Below are 24,949 nucleotides of genomic sequence, written 5' to 3' on the forward strand. Positions count from 1 at the left end.
CATCTCCGGTCAATAACCAATAGCGGAACCTGGATGCTCATATTGGCTCCTACATATTCTACGAAGATCTTTATCGGTCAAACTGGATAACAACATACTTTGTTCCCTTTGTCATCGGTATGTTACTTGCCCAAGATTCGATCGCCGGTATCTCAATACCTAGTTCAATATCGTTACCGGCAAGTATCTTTACTCGTTATGTAATGCATCATCCTGCAACTAACTCATTAGTCACATTGCTTGCAAGGCTTATAGTGATGTGCATTACCGAGAGGGCCCAGAGATACCTCTCCGACAATCGGAGTGACAAATCCTAATCCTGAAATACGCCAACTCAACAAGTACCTTCGGAGACACCTGTAGAGCACCTTTATAATCATCCAGTTACGTTATGACGTTTGGTAGCACACAAAGTGTTCCTCTGGTAAACGGGAGTTGCATAATCTCATAGTCATAGGAACATGTATAATTCATGAAGGAAGCAATAGCAACATATTAAACGATTAAGTGCTAAGCTAACGAAATGGGTCAAGTCAATCACATCATTCTCCTAATGATGTGATCCCGTTAATCAAATGACAACTCATGTCTCTGGCTAGGAAACTTAACCATCTTTGATTCAACGAGCTAGTCAAGTAGAGGCATACTAGTGACACTAAGTTTGTCTATGTATTCACACATGTATCAAGTTTTCGGTTAATACAATTCTAGCATGAATAATAAACATTTATCATGAAATAAAGAAATAAATAATAACTTTATTACTGCCTCTAGGGCATATTTCCTTCAGATACAGTTATCACCATCCTGAGATGTCCTCCTAACTACTATACTCATTCATGGGCATTCTGCTCTATGGCACACCTGGAACAGGGATGATATTGTTTGATAGAGCCACCACCCATTGTGAAATGAATTGGATTGGATTACACCTTATCATGTGCTTTATCAAGAGTTGCAAGTACTAATTATGCCAACCTGCGGTAACACTCTAATCGTTTCTCCACAAAGGATGCCTCCTGGAGCTCTACTTCTCTCCCACCCCCAAGACCGGTATAGTATGAAAATCCTATTACTAAATAGCTTGATGTTTGATGCTTATGTTTGTTGGTGTAGTACTCATTTCTGAAGGTCCAGCCCCAGAGGATGTTACTCGAGACTTCCGTATAGTTGAGTGATTTTGCTTTTGCATGCTAATAATACAATATAGATGGATATAATTAACATTTCTTAGTGCATATTGTTTTGTCTCAATACCATAAATTCAATATAAAGGTTTGCATTATTATTGTTGGATCTAAATTACATCAAAGACTTGAACAGGGAATGATGCCTCTTTTAACTGATTGGTGTGCTTTGTTAACTCTCTTTAATGAGTAAATCATAGTGTAGTTGCATCTTATATTCTGTTTGGGCATGTAGGTGTGTGCTTCCTCGCTTTTCCTTTTCTTATAAGTTGTCCTCATTCTGTTGCTTCTGTTTAGGTTTGGATTTTCTTCTTCAACCCACAAGGCACATCCAGTTGTGAGCTACAATTAATTTGTTAAGAGTTGGAGCATACAACATTGCAAATCAGAGCTACGCTGAATGTAGCGAGGCAACCACAAATTGGGTATGTTCACACGAGGGATGGGAGAGGAGAGGAACAATAACATTCTTCATGCTTTGGATGAAAATTTCAATTCGTAGTTTCTCTGTACGTGGCAACACACTAGCGGTACTCATGGGCTTAGGATGAAAGTAGCGCCAGCAGAATAAGTAGGTTGGAAGGGAAGGCGGTTGTTGCCCTTGTCCCTTGGTGCTAGCCTACTGTGGCAGCCTCACTAACTTCCTCACTTCGAATACGATTTCTTAGGGTCGTGAGTTGCTGCATATTTGTTTTTATCACTTTTTACAATATATTTTTTATACATCTAACTTACCGAGTCATTTTTAGCTTTCATTTCCCATATATGCCAGCCTAAATATTCCATGGTCAACATATTTGAATGGTTAGTGGACATTGTCCCTTTCTTTTGTATGCAGTGATGAATGAAAGTCAGAAATGGCTATTCTGTTGTATTATTCAATTCGAACTAATGTTTGGTATTTTTTTGCCGATAGACATAATTCTATCCGCTCAATTTAGGAAGTGCGCATAGGTAAGTCAACATATTTTGTATCTCTTTCAGATGTAAAAGCACATGTCACATAAGAAATTATTATCTCCAAAGCATATTCACATTTCAGTAACAAATAGGGGGAGGTTCAACTTCAGAGCAATGATAACAAGGTTTGTTCCTCACTTTTTGTTGGACTTTTAGTTTCAAGTTAACATGATTTCTTATCAGCTTCATAAGTCATGCATTTTCTTAATTGTAGTTGTTAGGTGATAAGGAGAGCCAAAACAAAATTGATCATGTTATTGTAGTTTTTTTTGAACTCTAGCATAAGGAATTCTGGTTTAAGAAAAGGACTTTTGGTCTCTTTAATTACAAATTGATTGCAACATCGTGTTAGTCATCCATGATCTCCAAAAGGATTTGCTACTAACAACAAAATAATTAGTACAACCAGTAACCCTTCTATTTACCCACCTCCAGGATAACTGTAATTGGCATTTGGTTATTCATGTGTACCACCAGTAGGACTCGGGATTTATGGATTGTCAATAGCCTTGCTTGATGTACTTATATCGCTTTCTTTTCAGTCTCCATTTCATCTGAGCAGGGCGGTGAGGGACATAACTGGTCATGTCAAAATTCAACTTAGTGCATCAAGGATGGGTGGTTCAGAGATTTGCAAGAGGTGATGGAGGATGGTTAGTTATTGTGGCTCATCATATAGTAGTGAAAGATGAGTACAAGCATAAGCTTATTCAAAATTTGCAGTTCTTGACTACATGGGACATATATTTTGTAATCTTTTTCATTTCTTCTAAGAGGATCAAATATGTATTTTGTTCTTCCCAATGTGACGTAGGACGATGTTGGCACTGATATAGTATAACATACATTTACAATTATAAGTGCTCCATACTTGGTTCAAGACTTCTTGAGGAAAGAATAGTTCATGACCGTTGCATCTTTAGCTCTCTAATTAAAACCATCGATGATTAGCAAGATCAACATTTATCAAGAAGAGTTTGGAAATGCCGAGTGGAGGAGAAGCAATGTAGGGGGTTTGTGGGTTCACCTATGGCTTGTAGGGGTCATCAAATTAGGCACACTATACGTCCGTGGGCGTGTCCCGGACAATGACCGGTCACCCTTGAATCGCCGCATCCATAGCCTTGATCCTCATATACGATACCCCAAATCCATACTATGCATGCAACGTGAAACAAACTACTTTGACCATCAACAAAACAAACAGGCATATAAATCTACATAATCCGGACATAGATATCCGCATAATCTGACATAGATCAAAAGAGCACCACATTTAGCTGATGAACATAGTTTTAAACAAATATTACTAAAAATGGTAACGAGGTCGAAGAGAAGGACGCGCTTCTTCGCCACTTCATCATTGCTACAGATGTAGGCGTCCGTGGAAGGAGAAGGGGGGGCGTCGGAGCTGTTGGTGATATTGGAGGAGTCAATCTAGCCAACCATCCTTTGAACGACGCGGTATTGCTGCCTCACGAGCTTCGCCGCTTTCACATCCGTTGTTGCCCTCTTCTCAAGCCTCACCCACCGACTGCTCGAGGCCGAGGCAGAGGGCCTTGGGGTTCTTTTGATGGATGTGGCAGGCGTCTATCTCCGTCGTTATCAGGGAGCTGGCCGTAGATATCTGCAAGGAGCTGCTCCTCATCGGGCATCACTGACAATCTGTGACAAAAATAGGAGGTCTATGCGACCGCCTGCTATGCCGGCGGTCTCTCCCTTGCCTGTTGCTTCACGCTGCGGGCTGCTGGCGCCTCTTATTCGGACATCCGCATGCGTGTCACCGGCGGGGCGAGAACGGGCAACCACTGATAACCTTTAGGAGCTATGGAGAGGAGGGTTAGGAGGGCGGCGGTCCGGTGGTGCGGTGCTGGCCGAGCACATGAAGCTCTGCATGATGCCAGGCAGGCCCGTGCTGGCATCTGCGCTAAAGTGGAGGGTAACAGGGGATGGAGCTGAGACAGAGCTGCTACCCATGTCAACCCACGATAGCCGCATTGCAATGCGGAGGTGTGACGCCCCCGATTCAATCATACACTAATCATACACGCAAATGTGTACGATCAAGATCAAGAACTGCTACGTCTTGAGCTTGCGTTGGTTTTCCTCGAAGAGGAGAGGGTGATGCAGCAATAGTAGCGTAAGTATTTCCCTCATGTTTTTGAGAACCAATGTATCAATGCAGTAGGAGGCTCCTCAAAAGTCCCATGCACCTGTCGAATGTCAGGTTCCGGCAGACCCTTGAGGTTCGAACACTGGGGTGCGTGCGAAGATCTCTCCCCTACCAGCTCACGTCTCGAAGTCTCGCAAAGATCTAAGCAAGAAAGATGAACACACAAGGGACACGAGATTTATACTGGTTCAGGCCACCATTGTGGTGTAATACCCTACTCCAGTGTGTGGTGTGGTGGATTGCCTCAGGGGCTGATGATGAACAGTACAAAGGGAGAACAGCCTCGGGAGGGGCTGTTCTTGAGCTGGGGCGATGAACTGCTTGAGTAAGTTTAGTCGCTTCTCTCTCTCTCTCCCTGGTTGATCTCCAGAAGATCTTTTCATGCCCCCACCCTGTGGGTGGCTAGCCCTATTTATAGAGCGAGGCCCTGGGCCTCTCCCCAAATAATGAGCGGGAAGTGCGCCAACAATTGGCCATTTTGAAGGGGAACATCTGGTACACTTATCCTGACTAAAGTTGGTCTTCGGCTGCCAAAGGTCCTGACGGTGACGCCGCCCTCGGCTCAACGATGACCTCCATCCTGCCGTTCTGCTGGTCTTGGTCTTGTTGCACCGAAACGGTAACCTTTGCATGATGCCTTGGCCTGTGATTGCCCCCTTTGCACCGAAAGGGAAACAAGGACACTGCACAGGCCGGCGCCTGCCTGGCGCCCGCCTGGTCCTCGATCGTCATGGCTTGCGTCACGGGCCCCTCGGGAGGTGCCCTGCCTTGATCTCTCCGCCTCCTCGCGAGCCTACCTGAGGAGGCTGCTCCTCAGGAAGCTCCCTGCCATCCGCCCGGCGAGGCTTGGCCCCTCGCGAGGGTCTTGAGATTGAGCTTATGAAGCTGGGCTGCATTGGGCCCCCGCTTGAGCCATGCCGCAGGCCACAGGCAGGCAAGTCTGGGGACCCCCGTTCCCAGAACGCTGACAACACCTACACAAATAAACAAAGAACTCGCAACCAACGCAATAAAGGGGTTGTCAATCCCTTCACGGCCACTTGCGAAAGTGAGATCTAATAAAGATAGTATGATAAGATAAATATTTTTGGTATTTTTATAATATAGATGCAAAAAGTAAAGATGCAAATAAAAGTAGATTGGAAGCAAATATGATAAGAGATAGACCCGGGGGCCATAGGTTTCACTAGTGGCTTCTCTCAAGATAGTATAAGTATTACGGTGGGTGAACAAATTACTGTCGAGCAATTGATAGAAAAGCAAATAATTATGAGATTATCTAGGCATGATCATGTATATAGGCATCACGTCCATGACAAGTAGACCGACTCCTGCCTGCATCTACTACTATTACTCCACACATCGACCGACTCCTGCCTGCATCTAGAGTATTAAGTTCATAAGAACAGAGTAATGCATTAAGCAAGATGACATGATGTAGAGGGATAAACTCAAGCAATATGATATAAACCCCATCTTGTTATCCTCGATGGCAACAATACAATGCGTGCCTTGCAACCCTTTCTATCACTGGGTAAGGACACCGCAAGATTGAACCCAAAGCTAAGCACTTCTCCCATGGCAAGAAAGATCAATCTAGTAGGCCAAACCAAACTGATAATTCGAAGAGACTTGCAAAGATAACTCAATCATACATAAAATAATTCAGAGAAGATTCAAATATTATTCATAGATAAACTTGATCATAAACCCACAATTCATCGGATCTTGACAAACACACCCAAAAAGGGTTTACATCGAATATATCTCCACAAGAGAGGGGGAGAACATTGTATTGAGATCCAAAAAGAGAGAAGAAGCCATCTAGCTAATAACTATGGACCCGTAGGTCTGAGGTAAACTACTCACAACTCATCGGAGGGGCAAGGATGTTGATGTAGAAGACCTCCATGGTCGATTCCCCCTCCGGCAGAGTGCCGACGAAGGCTCCAAGATGAGATCTCGTGGATACAGAAGGTTACGGTGGTGGAAATTGTGTTTCATCTACTCCCTGGATGTTTTCGGGGTACGTAGGCTTATATAGGAGGAAGAAGTACGTCAGTGGACGCCCGAGGGGCCCACGAGACAGGGGCGCGCCCTATGGGGGGGCGCCCTCCTATCTCGTGGGAGCCTCGGCTACTTCTTGACTTGCACTCCAAGTCCTCTGGATCACATTCGTTCCAAAAATCACGCTCCCGAAGGTTTCGTTCTGTTTGGACTCCGTTTGATATTCCTTTTCTTCGAAATACTGAAATAGGCAAAAAAAAATAGCAATACGGGCTGGGCCTCCGGTTAGTAGGCTAGTCCCAAAAATGATATAAATGTGTAAAATAAAGCCCATAAACATCCAAAAGGGGTAATATAATAGCATGACACAATCAAAAATTATAGATACGTTGGAGACGTATCAAGCATCCCCAAGCTTAATTCCTGCTCGTCCTCGAGTAGGTAAATGATAAAAAGAGAATTTTTGATGTGGAATGCTACCTATCATAATTCATAATGTAATTTTCTTTATTGTGGCATGAATGTTCAGATCCAAATGATTCAAAATAAAAGTTCATATTGATAAAAGAAATAGTAACACTTCAAGCATACTAATCAAAGTAATCACGTCTTCTCAAAATAACATGGCAAAAGAAAGTTCATCCCAACAAAATCATATAGTTAGGCTATGCTTCAGTTTCGTCACACAAAGATGTTCCCAACTTCTATACCCCTGATGACAAGCCAAGCAATTGTTTCATACTTAAATAATCTCAAACTTTTTCAACCTTCATGCAATACATGAGCGTGAGCCATGGATATAGCACTATGGGTGGAATAGAATATGATGTTGGGGATTGTGTGGAGAAGACAAAAAAGGAGAAAGTCTCACGTTGACGAGGATAATCAACGGGCTATGGAGATGCCTATTAATTGAAATCAACATGAGGAGTAGGGATTGCCATGCAACGGATGCACTAGAGCTATAAATGAATGCTCAACAAAAGAAAACTAGTGGGTGTGCATCCAACTTGCTTGCTCACGAAGACCTAGGGCATTTGAGGTAGCCCATCGTAGGAATATACAAGCCAAGTTCTATAATGAAAAATTCCCACTAGTATGAAAAAGACAACTTATGAGACTCACTATATAAAAAACATGGTGCTACTTTGAAGCACAATATATGAGACTCACTACATGAAGAACAAGGTGCTACTTTGAAGCACAAGTGTGGAAAAAGAGATACTAACATTGCCCTTTTTATTTATTTTCTTTTTTTTTGCTTTTATTTTCTTTCTTTCTTTCTTTTTTCTTTTCTTTTCTTCCTTTTTTTGGGCCTTTCTTTTTTTGGCCTTTCTTTTTTTCTTTTTTTCTTTTTGGGCAATGCTCTAATAATGATGATCATCACACTTCTATTGATTACAACATAAGAATTACAACTCGAAACTAGAACAAGATATGATTCTATATGAATGCCTCCGGCGGTGTACCGGGATGGTGCAATGAATCAAGAGTGACATGGATGAAAAATATTGCATGGTGGGTTTGCCACAAATACGATGTCAACTACATGATCATGCGATGGCAATATGACAAAAGTAAAGTATGTCATGATGATGAACGGAACGGTGGAAAGTTGCATGGCAATATATCTTGGAATGGCTATGGAAGTGCCATAATAGGTAGGTATGATGGCTGTTTTGAGGAAGATATAAGGAGGTTTATGTGTGATAGAGCGTATCGTATCACGGGGTTTGGATGCACCGGCGAAGTTTGCACCAACTCTCAAGGTGAGAAAGGGCAATGCACGGTACCGAAGAGGCTAGCAATAGCGGAAAGGTAAAATTGCGTATAATCCATGGACTCAACATTTGTCAAAAGAACTCATATACTTATTGTAAAAATTTAGAAGTCATCAAAAATCAAGTACTACGCACATGCTCCTAGGGGGATAGATTGGTAGGAGAAGACCATCGCTCATCCCCGACCGCCACTCATAAGGATGCACAAGCCAGGTACACTTAATGTTTCAAATTTGTTACACAACTTTAACCATACGTGCATGCTACGGGACTTGCTAACTTCAACACAAGCATTCTTTAAATTCATAATCACCCAACTACCATGACTTTAATATCACTACCTCCATATCTCAAAACAATTATCAAGTATCAAATTTATCATAGCATCCAATTCACTTCCTATGATAGTTTTTATTATACCCAACTTGGATGCCTACCATTCTAGGACCAATTTTATAACCATAGCAAATACCATGCTGTTCTAAAAGACTCTCAAAATGATATAAGTGAAGCATGAGAGGCTAGTAATTTCTACAAAAATAAGTCACCACCCTGCTCTAAGAGATATAAGTGAAGCACTAGAGCAAAAACTATCAAGCTCAAAAGATATAAGTGAAGCACATAGAGTATTCTAGCAAATTCTAATCAAATAGGCTTCTCACAAAAGGTGTGTACATCAAGGATGATTGTGGTAAACTAAAAGGCAAAGACTAATATAATACACGACGCTCCAAGCAAAACACATATCATGTGGCGAATGAAAATATAGCTCCAAGTAAAGTTACCAATGAACGAAGACGAAAGAGGGGATGCCTTCCTGGGGCATCCCCAAGCTTAGGCTTTTGGCTATTCTTGAATATCTTGGGGTGCCTTGGGCATCCCCAAGCTTAGGCTCTTGCCACTCCTTATTCCATAGTCCAGAAAAGCTTTACCCAAAACATGAAAACTTCACAACACAAAACTCAACAGGAAATCTTATAAGCTCCTTTAGTGAAAGAAAACAAAACCACCACATAAGGTATTGTAATGAACTCATTCTTTATTTATTTTGGTGTTAAACGTACTTGAGGGAGTTACGGATTAGGGGGTGTCTGGATAGTCGAACTATCATCTTTGGCCGGACTCCTAGACTATGAAGATACAAAATTGAAGACTTCGTCCCGTGTCCGGATGGGACTTTCCTTGGCGTGGAAGGCAAGCTTGGCGATACGGATATGTAGGTCTCCTGCCATTGTAACCGACTCTGTGTAACCCTATCCCTCTTCGGTGCCTATATAAACCAGAGGGTTTTAGTCCGTAGGACGAACAACAATCATACCATAGGCTAGCTTCTAGGGTTTAGCCTCTCTGATCTCATGGTAGATCTACTCTTGTACTACCCATATCATCAATATTAATCAAGCAGGAGTAGGGTTTTACCTCCATCGAGAGGGCCCGAACCTGGGTACAAACATCGTGTCCCTTGTCTCCTGTTACCATCCGCCTAGACGCACAGTTCGGGACCCCCTACCCGAGATCCGCCGGTTTTGACACCGACATTGGTGCTTTCATTGAGAGTTCCTCTGTGTCGTCATCTTTAGGCCCGATGGCTCCTCCGATCATCAACAACGATGCGGTCCAGGGTGAGACTTTTCTCCCCGGACAGATCTTCGTATTCGGCGGTTTTGCACTGCGGGCCAATTCGCTTGGCCATCTGGAGCAGATTGAAAGCTACGCCCCTGTCCATCAGGTCAGATTTGGAAGTTTGAACTACATGGCTGACGTCCGCGGAGACTTGATCTTCGACGGGTTCGAGCCACTACCAAGCGCGCTGCACTGTCACGATGGGCATGATCTAGTTCTGCCGCCGGACAGTGCCCTGGAGGCCGCACAAGTGTCCGCTCCGACCCTTAGCTCGGAGCCGACTGCACCGATCGAGGACGGGTGGCTGGACACCGCCTAGGGGGCTGCTATCTCTACGGCGATGGAGCCGAATACTATCCCTGTCCTTTGCAAGGCTCATAACTCCAAGGTGCCGGACTCCTCTCCGGACTCCGAACCTTCCGCGCCCCTGCCGGTCGAATCTGATTGGGCACCGATCATGGAGTTCACCACCGCAGACATCTTTCAGCACTCGCCCTTTGGCGACATCCTGAATTCACTAAAGTCTCTCTCTTTATCAGGAGAGCCCTGGCCGGATTATGGTCGGCGAGGTTGGGATGCGGACGACGAAGAAATTCAAAGCCCACCCACCACCCACTTCGTAGCCACTGTCGAAAGTTTAAACGACGTGCTCGATTTCGACTCCAAAGACATCGAAGGTATGGACGACGATGTAGGAGATAAGCATGAACCAGCACCTATAAGGCACTGGACAGCCACCTCTTAGGAGAAAAGGTGTTACCTCTTTATCGCCTCCTCCGACGCACCGAACACTTCGAGTGGACGGATGCCGCCATGGCCGGACTCGAAGAAATAAAAGCCATATTGGCAACAAACCCGGTCCTGGCCGCGCCCAACATGGGCGAACCAATGTTAGCGCAGTGCTCGTTGTCAAACGAGAAACGGACGGACACAAGTTCCCCCTTCAAAAACCAGTTTACTACGTGTCCACTGTCCTAACTCCATGCAAGTCACGGTACCCGCATTATCAAAAGATAGCGTACGCGGTGTTCATGGCATCCCGGAAGCTGCGACGCTACTTTCAAGAGTGTTCGATAACAGTAGCCTCTGAAGTACCTCTTAACGACATTATAAACAACCGCGACGCGACGGGCTGGATTGCCAAATGGGCCATTGAGCTCCTCCCGTTCGACATAACCTATAAGCCACGGCAAGCTATTAAGTCGCATGTTTTGGCCGACTTCGTCGCCGAATGGACTGAAGCCGAACTCCCTAAAGAGTACAGCGCATATTCCAACTGGATAATGCACTTCGACGGCTCCAAAATGTTGGCCGGTCTGGGGGCTGGCGTCATTTTGACGTCCCCAACCAGAGATACGGTTCAATACGTACTCCAGATAATGTATACGGACTCCAACAACGCAGACGAATACGAGGCCCTTCTACACGGCCTCCGGATGGCAGTCTCCATGGGCATTCAACGCCTAGAGGTGCGCGGGGATTCGAACCTCGCGATATCCCAAATAAATGGATATTTCGATGCCAAGGATCCGAAAATGGCAGCTTATCGCAACGCCATCCTAAAAATGTCACCTCGGTTTGAAGGGCTCGAATTTCACCATATAGCCCGGGATAACAACCAGGCAGCAGACGTATTGGCGCACATGGGCGCAAAGCGCGATGCCATCCCTCCCAACATCTTCCTAGAGAGGTTGTTCAAGCCGTCCGTACTATGGGAGGGGGAATCCGGAAATAACAACCCGGACCCAACCGCACTGCCCGACGCCGAACATTCTGACACAATTGGTGGTTCTGCCAACGAAGTAACATCTTCAGCCCACGTAATAATGGCAGTCATTGCCCCATGGATGGAACCATTCCTAGCCTACCTAACCAGGCAGGAACTCCCCGAGGACCAAAACGAGGCCTGCTGCATAGTGCAGCGATCTAAAGCCTATAAGGTCCATGAGGGAGAGCTTTACAAGAAAAGCACAACCGGAGTCCTTCAAAGGTGTATCTCCGAAGAGGAAGGGCGGAACATTCTGGCTGAAATTCATGCCGTACTCGGCGGGCACCACGCCACAGCCTGGGCCCTTGTAGGCAAGGCCTTTCGTACAGGATTTTATTGGCCGACGGCCCGGGCAGATACTCAGGACTTAGTCCAATGATGCGTCGGTTGTGAGCTCTTTGCTAATCAAAGCCACATGCCACCCACCGCCCTCAAAACTATACCCATAACCTGGCCCTTCGCGGTCTGGGGGCTTGACATAGTTGGACCCCTTAAAGGAGGAACCCACAAGCAAAAATACCTACTGGTCATGGTGGATAAATTCACCAAATGGATAGAGGCCAAACCTGTTAAGACGGCCGAATCCGGACCGGTGATAGACTTCATATCAGGGGTCGTACACCATTACGGCGTCCCCCATAGCATCATCACTGATAACGGCACGAACTTTATGGCCGACGAGGTCAAACTCTGGTGCAAAAACATGGGCATCAAGCTTGACTATGCTTCAGTCTATCACCCTCAAACTAACGGTCAAGTCGAGCGAGCAAATGGTCTAATCATGAGCGGCATCAAACCCAGATTAATGCGGTCCCTCAAGGAATCTAACACGCACTGGGTAGAGGATCTCGACTCCGTACTCTGAGGGCTGCGGACCACTCCAAATCGCACCACCGGATTTACACCATTCTTTATGGTATACAGCGCAGAGGCAGTTCTGCCCTGTGACATAATTCATGACTCACCTCGCGTGCGCATGTACGAAGAAAGAGAAGCCGAGCTCGATCGACAGGACAGTTTGGACACATTGGAGGAGGAGCAGGACGTGGCAAAAGCCCATTCCGCATTTTATCAACAACAAGCTCGAAGATATCAAAGCAGAGAAGTACGGGCCAAAACTTACAACGTTGGCGAGTTAGTTCTACGCCTGCCGGACAAGAAAAAGGACAAACTCAAGCCCAAATGGGAAGGTCCCTTTATCATCGACCAAGTCCTGACCGGTGGAGCGTACCGTCTACGCGATGCATCGGATAACTGACTCAAGCCAAACCCATGGAACGCAGCCCGCCTCCGAAGATTCTACGCCTAGCGCCGGATTCTGAGTTCGTCTCCTTCCTCCGTCTATATTTTACATATTAGCTGTCTTCTGTTTCTCTCCTTCTCCCTCCTTTTCTATTTACAGCCTTTGAAAGCTCGTTCGCGCATTGTGCGCACACACTTTAAGCGCTATCCGCGCTCATTATACCTGGGGGCTTCTTTAACAGAAGCTTATTTATACGGGCTCCATACCCAACACATGTGTCACACTTCCGCATGTACCTTTTATTCACCATTATATGCATCGATATGACTTAAGTTTTGGCCAAGCTGGGTTGCCTGGCTCCTGTGCTTACCCCTATGTTCCCAATTGTTCGGCTAGGTGGTAAAGGGAGCACCTCTGCGATTGTTACTGCCGGGTCAGCCGGATGTGTACCTCAGACTGGGCGAAGCCGAAAGCTAGCGTTCTTAAGGGAATATTTGGTTGGTGAACAAAAAGACGATTTAATACCTATTTATCTGCCCCCAGATGTTTTTCTACTTTTTTCGCAGTCCGGACATGCACTTTAGGGCATGCCTCCCAGGGAAAGGAACCCCTTACGGAACTATTCTCCCTGGAAGATGTTTCTTACTAACCATGTAATATAACATAACTAGTTGGGCACTTGTCTAATAAAGCACTAATGACCCCTACGCCTGGTCTCCACGCATGCCCTGGTTTTTACATAACCGTGAGGGTATTCGGACACACTCCGGACTATTGGGTCCCGAGGTTGAAGCGAAAAGGTCCGCTATGACAAACGATCTACAATCCGGCTAGAAGGCATTTTACATGTCATCTTTAATTACATAGTCAATCCGACTGATTGTATTCCTCTTCAATGCCATCTAATAGGCTGTCTAGTTTACAGTCCTGCTGGGAATACTTTGCAGCCAACTCTACTTGGTCGTACACTAAGCTCACAGGGATCTCCTTGCCATCGGGCCCCGCAGGTCCGACCTCGGCCATGTGGTTTGGGTCAGCCTTCGTGTACCGCGTCTTCACCATGGCCCAGGCCTCCCTGGCGCCTTGACGGCAGGCCAATATCTTCCATAATTGGAAGCGCCCCCGCGCTCCCTGAAGCCTCTCTGTAAGCTCTCCAAGGCCTTCGGGCAGGGAGAGAGATGGCCACAAGGCCTGGGCGACGCCTTTCATCACCTGCCGAACTCGTTCGTGCAGTTGTAAGAGCTCGGGAAGAAGGTCACCCATAGAACCAGGCATTTCTTCTGCAGGACGGCCTGTGAGCATACCTACAGATATAACTCTGTTAGTCGACTTCCTCGCCGAACTCTTTTTTTCAAAGGTTCGTTCAAGCACTTACTAAACATGCCGTGTCGAAGCCGCCGATTCTCCTTAACGGAGTCAGACAACTGGGCACGAACATCCTTTAGTTCCTCAGCCAGCTGGGTGTTGGCATCTTGGAGATTATTTTTCTCTTGCCTCACCCTTGTAAGCACATTCTCGCCGGCCTTTAACTGGCGCATGAGATGTTGCTTGTCCGGATCTATCCCAGCGCCATCTGCAATATTATTGTAAGACTTCTACACACGCCGCACTTCACAAATTACTTATCTTTTGAAGCATATATTACCAGAGGGGGTCTCTTTGGCTTCCCCCGCTGCGGGTAGTGTGGCCTCAAGTTGGGCCTTGCACTCCTCCAGCTCCTGGGACAGTTGGGTATTCTTCTCTGTAAGATATTGCACAATAAATGATCCTTAAATCAGTTATTCTAACTATTTCAAGTCTCGGGGGCTACTGGCACATATAACTATCAAATTTTCTCACCCGTATGTCTTTTACATACTGCTCCGCGGCTCTGGCTAGACAATTTTGAGCAGCACGGAGGTGCGCATCTCCTGAATTAAAGGCATCCAATGCCTCTAGGGAGAAACATGCGTCGCGAAGAACTGTCCGGTGACGCCTGTGATTCATGGCACTCTCCACCTCGGAATTGGAGGTGGATAACCTGTCGGCATCCTCTGTCGGAGGAGCATCCGACGCATGCCTCGTGTTCACCTCCGCTTCTGGACCTGGCTTTGGAGCCTGGCGAGCGGAGGATTGATTGGCAACCTCTCCGGATACAGTCCGGCGAGCGCTCTTCTTCCTGAAAAAGCACGAGCGTTAGTATGTCTCCCAGGAATAAAGCCTGGGAGTAAGGTGGCACGCCATACCGTTGCGCCGGAGTTTCAATTTGGACCGCACTTCTTTTTAGCCTGCTGGGCCGTGCTGCCCCTTGTTCGCTAGCCGCCGCGGGCTCGGCCTTCCGTCGCAAGGGCGCCCCCTGCGAAACGCCATCGGTATATGGTGATAAAAATAAGCACGGATGGGTCATTTTCGAAGTATTGGGACTTTGGTCTCAATTACCTATGAGGCTGGAAGTATTGCGGGGTAATCAGCTGTAATGGCGACGAAGGCATTATCGATGCTCAGCTGGTGAAATACCCCATCAATCAGCTCCACTGATATGTCCGGATCCTCTTGGGAGGTCGGATCGAGGAACCGTTCCGGATCCTCGGGTTGTGGAGGCGGGATGTTTATGTCCTTTATGGCCTGGCGCAGTTCCTGCGCTGAAATCACAAAATGAGATACTTGACAATGGGAATATGGATCGGATAGGCAAAAAGAAATGTCCGCTTACCCAGCTCGGAGGATTGTGCATAGAAAATCCATTCTGTGGATTGACGCAGAGGAATTCCTCCTCTTCTCCCTTGTACAACGCGGATGTCACATCCCCCGTTCTGGTATGACCTAGACTAGCTAGTCATTTGTGCATCATGTTTAAATTCCATTTAAATTTGAAATGAGGATTTGTGAAACCCTCAGAATCATTTCTAGAAATGACCCAAATAAAAATTGCTCCAAAAGGGTCCAAGAAAATTCTCATGTTGCTCTCTGAAAATATTGGACAGAGATAAAAATCAAACCAATATTTTTAGGAGCTCATAAGTATTTATTTCGGGCATTTGGAATTAATGCAGTAAATAATTGCTTTGGATATATATTGTTATATATATATATATAATATTGTCCAAAAATTATGCTAGTTAAGGAGGAACTCTGGAATAATACCACTAGCTCCTGCAAAAATTGGCATAAGAAAACAAAATGATTTAGTATTATTATTAAATCAAAACATATGTCAGAAAATAGAAAAGGAAACAAAATGGGACTAAAACCTACCTAGCGCTTACCTCCCTGTGCAGCCGATACTATGCAGCCCAGGAGCAGCCCAGCACTGTTGCCGGCCCAGCTCATCTGGCCCCCTCCTCCTCTGTCTTCTTCCTCGTGCCTACTGGCACTGTGCGTGTCGCGCTCGCGCTGGCCCGCGGCCACGTCTCCCGCCACCTCCTGCTTCTCCCTCTCGTCGCCCTGGACGCCCTGGACGACGCCACGCACGTCCCTGAGCCCCACCCTCTCACTCTCACCCTCGTTCCCTGCCTCCTCCGCTCTCTCTCTATCGCTGGACTAAACGCGCCCGTCGCCGCCGCTCGTTGTTGCCGCGCCCACCGCCGCGGCCTCGCCTCTCCGACAAGTCCAACAGCTCCGTGATGTCGTCCTCGTCCTCTCAGTCAAGCCGCGCGTCGCCGGACGCCCCGTGGAGCCTTCACCGCCATTGTCTTCATCATCGGCCGCCGGAGATCGCCACCGACATGTCGTTGTCTCCAAGCCGTCCCCGAGCGCGCTGAGATCACCGAAGGCCTCGCCGTGAGCTCCTCTACCGAACCCCTCTTCTCCCCCTCGTTTTTGCGCTCCGTAGCTCCACCCTCCTTCATGGCCGTAGCCCCTCGCCGCTGTCCATGTCGCCGCCATCGCCCTGGCCACCGCAGCCCGCAACCGAGTGCGTCACCGTGCTCCTGGTGACGCCAGGAGGCCGTAGAGCCTCTCCGCTCACTCCCCCGTGCCCCGCAGCACCCATGCGCACTCGGCCGAACTCCGGCCGCTGCCCCGAGCTCCGCTCCGGCGAGCTCCGGCGCCCCTGCAGCCTCCAACCTGCTCCCCTGGACGCGGACGACGACGGGCTACGCCCCGGTGGTCTCCTGCGTCCAGCCGCCGCTCGTAGCGCAAGTCCGGCGAGTCGCCGCCGTGGCTCGAGGTCATCGCCAGCCGAACTCCGGCGAGACCGACATGGCTGTCATTAGCGCCTAATCCCACAGCCTAAACCACCCCACCAGCCGCTGACTGTGGGCCCCAGGGCCAAGTCAAACCCTGGTCAGTGTAGGTTTGACCCGGGCTTAACCACTGTGTCACTGACGTGTGGCCCCACATGTCAGGTTTGACCCAGGTTGACTGCTGACGCAGTGCTGACCTTAAGCTGACGCAATAATGATTTCTGGAATTATTTTAAATCAGTAAATTCCAGAAAATTAGCGAACTTCTAAAAATCATAGAAATTCAACCGTAGCTCAGATTGAAATAATTTATATATGAAAAATTATTAGAAAAATGCAATCTATCCATCTATACTAGTTTCATGGATGACAAACCAACCTAAACCTGTTGTATAGGTGAAAACATATAAATGGCATATATAAGAGCTTAATTTGGAGTTGCATTTGAACCCTTGGTTCAAATGGACTTCATTCAAATTGAATACTAGTTTCATTAGCTCAAACAGCATCACATCTTCATGCCATGTTCATGCATCATATTGTTGCATATGCTTGTGTATTGATTGTTGGCACCATTCCTTGTCGATAGGTCTTGCTCCGGAGACCGTTCCAGAGTACCTGTTTGTGAAGCAGTGCCTCCTCTGTTGATCTACCAGGCAAGCAAACCCCCTTGTTCATTCCGATACAATCCTACTCTCTCGCTCCTGCTCTCAGTTATTACATTAGAACAACAACGATTCATCTGCTACTTTGTGCTGCGGTAGTTGAATCCATTCCTCTGCATGACCTGTCGTTGCCACAATAAATAGTTGAAACCCACTAGCATGTGTAGGACTTGATCGAGCCATGTTTTGTTCCTACCATGCCATGCCTGCTATTGCTTAGAGTTGTGTCAGGTCTGATTCATTGGGAATGAATTGGAGTGTTACGATATGTTCTGGTGCTGAGAGTGAAGTGTGTGAACACGATTTGGTAAAGGTAGCGGCGAGAGGCCATGTAGGAGTACATGGTGGGTTGTCTCACTGGAACCATCCTTAAGCATTGAGTTCTGTGTATGTCGTCCAATGACTCGATACTACCACACATTGGGTTCCGGTAACTCGACCCCTCTCGACTTATTAACCAACTTGATCTCTGTCCAGGAGTCGAAACTAGTTTCTGGTGTTTGTAGGTAGTGTTAGTAGTCTACCAAGTGGCACCCGGCCAGGTGGGCTTGGGACAGACTAGGCACAAGTGGCACGGTGTACCAAGTGGCACCCGGATGGTGGGCTTGGGAACCCTGCTCACATCATTTGGGGCCGTGAGCGACACCCCGGCCGGATCTCCTTGCGGATGGAACCCGAATAGGCGATAAACCTGGACTAGAGTCTTGTGTGGTTAGTCAGGTCATGGCCGACACCCTCGCCAGGATTCCGCTAGAAGGTTGCTGAGATACATGACGTGTACATGGCGGTAAGTGGCGAGAGCGTGTGTGAAGAAGTACACCCCTGCAGGGTTAACATGATCTATTCGAATAGTCGGGTCCGCGGTTATGGACTTCTTGGATGCTTACATGGTACATAGACAACTTGAAGTGGATACTATAAAATGCTCAAGACAAGTGTGAGTGCTATGGATGGCCTTCTCGTAGGGAGATGGGGATGAATCCATAGTAGTGTATTGTGTGGTGATTAGTGGACTCGTGTGCGCCATATCACCTCAAAGAAGTTCTGGGAGTTGTAGAACAGGATAGCCACAGAGTCAAAGTTGGCTTGCTGCAACTAAACCCCAGATTACCCTCTTGATACAAATGCATGTATGATAGGATCTTACGTAAGTCTTGCTGAGTACCTTTGTACTCATGTTGCTTTATTTATGTTTTTGCAGCGGAGACTTGGGTCTTACTAGTGTTCTCGTGGACTTCGACAAGTAGCTTGTACCTCAGCTATGATCTTGATCGGATGTTGTAGTTAGTCAGGCTTCTCAGCCTTTTTCATTTATAGATGTCTGTACTCAGACATGTAATGCTTCCGCTTGTTGCTTGATTGCTCTGAATGTTGGGTCATGTGACCCCTGCTTGTAATAATGCTATGATGGCTCTTCTGAGTCTTTATCTATATGAGTTGTTGAGTTGTGCTGTGATGCCATGTTGTACAGCACATACTTGCATGTTATGCGTACGAGCAATGTGTATTGCTATGTGTGGGATCTGACTATCTAGTTGTTTATCCTTAGTAGCCTCTCTTACCGGGAAATGTCTCCTAGTGCTTCCACTGAGCCCTGGTAGCTTGCTACTGCTCCGGAACACTTAGGCTGGCCGGCATGTGTCCTTCTTCGTTCATGTGTCTGTCCCTTCGGGGAAATGTCACGCGGTGTCTACCGGAGTCCTGTTAGCCTGCTACAGCCCGGTTTATCGGAGTCCTGCTAGCCCAGTTGCTACAGCCCGGATTCACTCGCTGATGACCGACACGTTCGATGCTGGGTCATGTATGCCTGTCCCTGTAAGTTAGTGCCACCTCGGGTTCACGACTAGCCATGTCAGCCCGGGTTCCTTGTCATATGGATGCTAGCGACACTATCATATACGTGTGCCAAAAGACGCAAACGGTCCCGGGCATGGTAAGGCGACACCTGTGGGAATACCGTGCGTGAGGCCGCAAAGTGATATGAGGTGTTACATGCTAGATCGGTGTGTCATAGAATCCGGGTCCTGACATCTTTGGTATCAGAGCCTGATTTTCTGTAGGACTACCAAGCCAAACTGATCGAAGTTGAGTCTAAAAATTCTTTAGTTATGTGAAGGAATTGATTGTGGGAAGGAACGTAAGGCTCTTTCTACTCCTTTTACCTCTTGGCCTTCTGATCTGAGTCATACTATCTTTCCTACAGGGTTAAGGAACTAGGCTATCTCTTCTGTCTATTAGGATCACGTGTTACTACTCCGTAGTCCCATATGATTGGTTGGTTAGAGTCATATCCCAGTTTTCGAGTACTTTCGGTGTAGTCTGCTTAGTATGATCTCAGAACCTTGAGTAATGATGTTGAGTATGTTACTACCCCATTTTAGCAGAATGTCTCATTCTGAGCATTTTACTGTCGTTATCCTGTCGGAATTGCCCTAGGAGTCCTAGAGTTACTAATTTCCTCGTCCTACATTCTATAGCCTATAGTTGATGCTGATTTCGTCCTTCGTTTCGTTTCTGAGGATGTCATCAGTTAAGTGAAGTTCTGTTGCTTGTAGCCAGAACCACGGAGATGGTAGGGATGAGGATCCTCCCGACCAGCCTTCGTTGACAGAGTTCATGTTAGAGATGGAGAGGAACAAGCGTGAGTCTAACCGCTTGTTGGCACGTATCGAGGAGAACACCGCGCATCATATCAAAGGGTCTGCAACCATTCATGACTTCATTCGCTTGCACCCACCTACCTTTCATCATTCCATTGAGCCACTCAATGCAGATGACTGGCTCCATAGCATCACTCATAAGCTGCATTCCGCAAACGCAGCTGAAGATGACAAGGTCACCTATGCTACATACCACCTGGAAGGTCCTGCTAGTATTTGGTGGCAGAACTATGAGGCTATGCTTCCAGCTGGCCAGATTCCTACTTGGAGGGATTTCACCGAGGCTTTTCGCGAGCACCACATTCCTGAGGCCCTCATCGATCGCAAGAGAGAAGAGTTCTGTAGTTTCACCCAGAGTAAGATGGCTGTTGATGCTTATAGTAGAGAGTTTGAGAACCTTGCCCGCTATGCTTCAGAAGAGGTTTCCACGGACGCCAAGAAGCAGGCTAGGTTCCGGAAGGGTCTCAACCCCAAGTTGCGTCATGATCTCCACCTGCATCATTGTGATACATTCCAAGCTCTTATGAACAAGGCCATTAATGCAGAGACAGCCCAGCTCACTTACGAGGAGTCTCATAAGCACACCCGTGAATTGGAATCTTCCTCCGGTTCTGGTTCTCAAAAGCGCCGAATTTGGGTTCCAAACTCCGCTCTTCCTTCCAGATATGCACCGAGACCATCCTATGTGGTGCCTCCCCCAGCTCAGTCGTGTGTTCCACCCAGGCCTACTGGTAGACCGCTTGTCAGTGCGGGTACACGTCCGACTTCAAGGACTTGCTTCACATGCGGGAAGCCAGGACACTATGCACGTGATTGCTCTAAGGCCAGTTATGTTCCAGCCCAGCCCGAGAAGTCTGTTGGCTGTGTTAAGCCACCATGCAAGATGATCAGTGTCAAGTCAGCTCCCACTGAACGTGGATGTGTGCATCACGTCTCAGCTAAAGACGCTCATGATGATCCGGATGTCGTTCTTGGTACACTCCTTGTCAACTGTCATCCAGCATCGGTTTTGTTCGATACTGGAGCATCTCACTCCTTCATTTTTGAAAGCTATGCTAACTTGCACAACATGTCATTTTGTGATATGCCCTCTCCACTGGTCATTCAAACTCCTGGATCCAAATGGCAAACTTCTAGTGTAAGCCATGGTAACGAAATCCTTGTTGATAGACTTGTATTCCTTGCATCACTTATAACCCTCAAGTCTACAAATATTAACATCATCTTGGGTATGGATTGGATGAAAGCTCATTATGCCAAGATTGATTGTTACACCAGGTCCGTTCACCTTACACACCCATCTAGCAAGATAGTTACTGTCTCCACTAGAGTTGCAAGGCGTCAGCTCTATTCTCTTAATGCCAGCCCTCTTCCAGACCTTGAAGATATCCCGGTAGTCCGTGACTTTACGGATGTCTTTCCAGAGGAACTGCCAGGTGTTCCACCTGATAGACATGTAGAGTTTGTCATAGATCTTATCCCAGGAACTGCTCCAATCTCTAGGAGACCTTACAAGAAGGCACCCTTAGAACTAGCCGAGCTTAAGAAACAACTTGATGAGTCCTTGCAAAAGGGTTTCATCCGTCCTAGTTCTTCTCCCTGGGCTTGCCCCATCCTCTTCGTCAAGAAGAAGGATGGTACGAACCGGATGGTTGTAGATTATCATCCCGTTAATTTGGTCACGATAAAGAACAAGTATCCGCTCCCCAGGATCAACGACCTGTATGATCAGCTCGCTGGATCCTCAGTCTTCTCCAAGATGGATTTGAGGTTAGGCTACCACCAAATCAAGATCAGAAATGGGGACATTCCCAAGACAACTTTTGTCACTCGTTATGGCCAGTACGAGTACACCATCATGTCTTTCGGTCTAACCAACGCTCCAGCTACATCCTCCCGCTTGATGAACTCGATCTTCATGGAGTACTTAGATAAATTTGTCATGGTTTATCTCGATGATATTCTTATTTACTCGAAGAACGAGGAAGAGCATGCCGAACATCTTAGACTTGTGTTAGAAAAACTCAGAGAGCATCGCCTTTATGCCAAGTTCTCCAAGTGTGAATTTTGGTTGCCAGAAGTGACCTACCTAGGCCACGTAATCTCTGGTAAGGGCATTGCTGTCAATCCCGAGAGAGTTAAGGCCGTTCTCGATTGGACTCCACCTGAAACCGTTAAACAAGTTAGGAGTTTCCTTGGTCTAGCCAGCTATTGTCGCCGCTTTGTTGAAAACTTCTCCAAAGTAGCCAAACCCCTCACGGAACTTCTCAAGAAGGATAAAAAGTTTGAGTGGTCCCCACAGTGTGAGTACAGTTTTCAGGAACTGAAAAGACGCCTGACTTCTGCTCCCATACTTGTGCCACCGGATTTCACTAAAGACTTTGTTATCTACTGTGACGCCTCACGACAGGGACTAGGTTGCATTCTTATGTAGGATCGTCATGTGATTGCCTATGCATCTCGACAGTTGCATCCACATGAGGAGAATTATCCTACACATGATCTAGAGCTTGCAGCCGTAGTCTATGCACTCAAGACCTGGCGACATTACCTCCTTGGTAAACATTGCGAGATTTACACAGATCACCAGAGTCTCAAGTATATCTTCACACAACCAGATCTGAATCTTAGACAAAGATGTTGGTTGGAGTTGATCTCAGATTATGATCTAGGGATTACATACACCCCAGGCAAAGACAATGTCATGGCTGATGCGCTAAGCCGTAAATCCTATTGCAACAATCTCATGTTGCAGGAGGTTCAACCACTTCTCCATGAGGAATTCTGTAAGATTAACCTTCACATTGCTCCTCACGGATTCCTTTCTACCTTGGTGGCGAAACCTACTCTTGTGGATCATATCATAGAAGCCCAGAAGCATGATACGGGGATTACCCGGATCAAGAGAAACATTGCCAAGGGTATTGCTGGTAGTTTCTCTATAGATGATCAAGGTGTCGTTTTCTTTGGGAACCGCCTGGTGGTTCCCAAGAAGCAGCATCTTTGACAATTGATTCTTAAGGAGGCGCATGAATCCCCTCTCACGATTCATCCCGGTAGTACTAAGATGTATCAGGACCTACGCCAGAGGTTCTGGTGGACTAGGATGAAGAGAGAAATCGCTGACTTCGTTGCTAATTGTGACGTTTGTCGTCGCGTTAAGGCAGAGCATCAAAGGCCTGCTCGCACCCTTCAGCCCTTATCCATTCCTGAGTGGAAATGGGATAAAGTTGGTATGGACTTCATCACTGGCTTTCCCAGGACCAAGAAAGGGAATAACGCTATCTTCGTAGTCGCTGATCGTCTTTCCAAAGGGGCTCACTTCCTTCCTGTTCGAGAGAGTATCACTGCTAGTCAGATCGCTGACTTATATATTTCTCGAATCGTGTCACTTCATGGTGTTCCACTAGATATCAATTCAGACCGTGGTAGTCTTTTCACTTCTCATTTCTGGGAGAGTTTCCAAACTGCCATGGGAACCCATCATTCCTTCAGTACCGCTTTCCACCCTCAGTCGAGTGGTCAGGTGGAAAGGGTCAACCAAATTCTTGAAGATATGCTTAGAGCTTGTGTTATCTCATTCGGTATGGATTGGGAGAAATGTCTTCCTTTCGCCGAGTTTGCTTATAACAATAGCTATCAATCCAGTCTCAAGAAAGCTCCTTTTGAGATTCTCTATGGACGAAGATGTCGAACACCTTTGAACTGGTCAGAAACCGGTGAAAGTCAATTCTTTGGACCAGACATGATCCAGGAGGCAGAAGAGCAAGTTCGCATCATTCGCGAGAATATGAAAACAGCCTAGTCTCGTCAAAAGAGCCAGTATGATCGTCATCATAAGGATATGACTTATGAAATTGGCGACAAAGCTTACCTTCGGGTTACTCCTTTGAAGGGTAACCATCGTTTCGGTATCAAGGGCAAGTTCGCTCCTCGTTACATTGGTCCTTTTCGCATTCTCGCTAAACGAGGAGAGGTTGCCTACCAGTTGGAACTACCCCCACATCTTTCTCGAGTTCATGATGTCTTCCACGTTTCTCAACTCAGGTGTTGCTTCTCGGATCCCATCCGCAAAGTGGACCATGAAACGCTTGATCTCCAAGATAACCTCACATACCGAGAGTACCCAGTTAGCATTCTTGATCAAGCAGAGCGTGTCACTCGACGTCATAACATCAAGTTTCTCAAGGTTCAGTGGTCTCATCATTCCGAGAGAGAAGCTACTTGGGAGTGAGAAGATCGTCTTCGACTGGAGTACCCCGCTTTCTTTCCGTCGACCCCTGAATCTCGGGACGAGATTCTTTCAAGTGGGGGCGAGTTGTCACATCCCTAGTTCTGGAAATGAGGATTTGTGCATCATGTTTGTGCATCATGTTATCTAGTCATTTGTGCATCATGTTTAAATTCCATTTAAATTTGAAATGAGGACTTGTGAAACCCTCAGAATCATTTCTGGAAATGACCCAAATAAAAATTGCTCTAAAAGGGTCCAAGAAAATGCTCATGTTGCTCTCTGAAAATATTGGATAGAGATAAAAATCAAACCAATATTTTTAGGAGCTCATAAGTATTTATTTCGGGCATTTGGAATTAATGCAGTAAATAATTGCTTTGGATAGATATTGTTATATATATACAATATTGTCCAAAAATTATGCTAGTTAATGAGGAACTCTGGAATAATACCACTAGCTCCTGCAAAAATTGGCATAAGAAAAT

This window comes from Triticum aestivum, chromosome 4B (genome assembly GCF_018294505.1).
Source record: "Triticum aestivum cultivar Chinese Spring chromosome 4B, IWGSC CS RefSeq v2.1, whole genome shotgun sequence".
NCBI lineage: Eukaryota > Viridiplantae > Streptophyta > Magnoliopsida > Poales > Poaceae > Triticum > Triticum aestivum.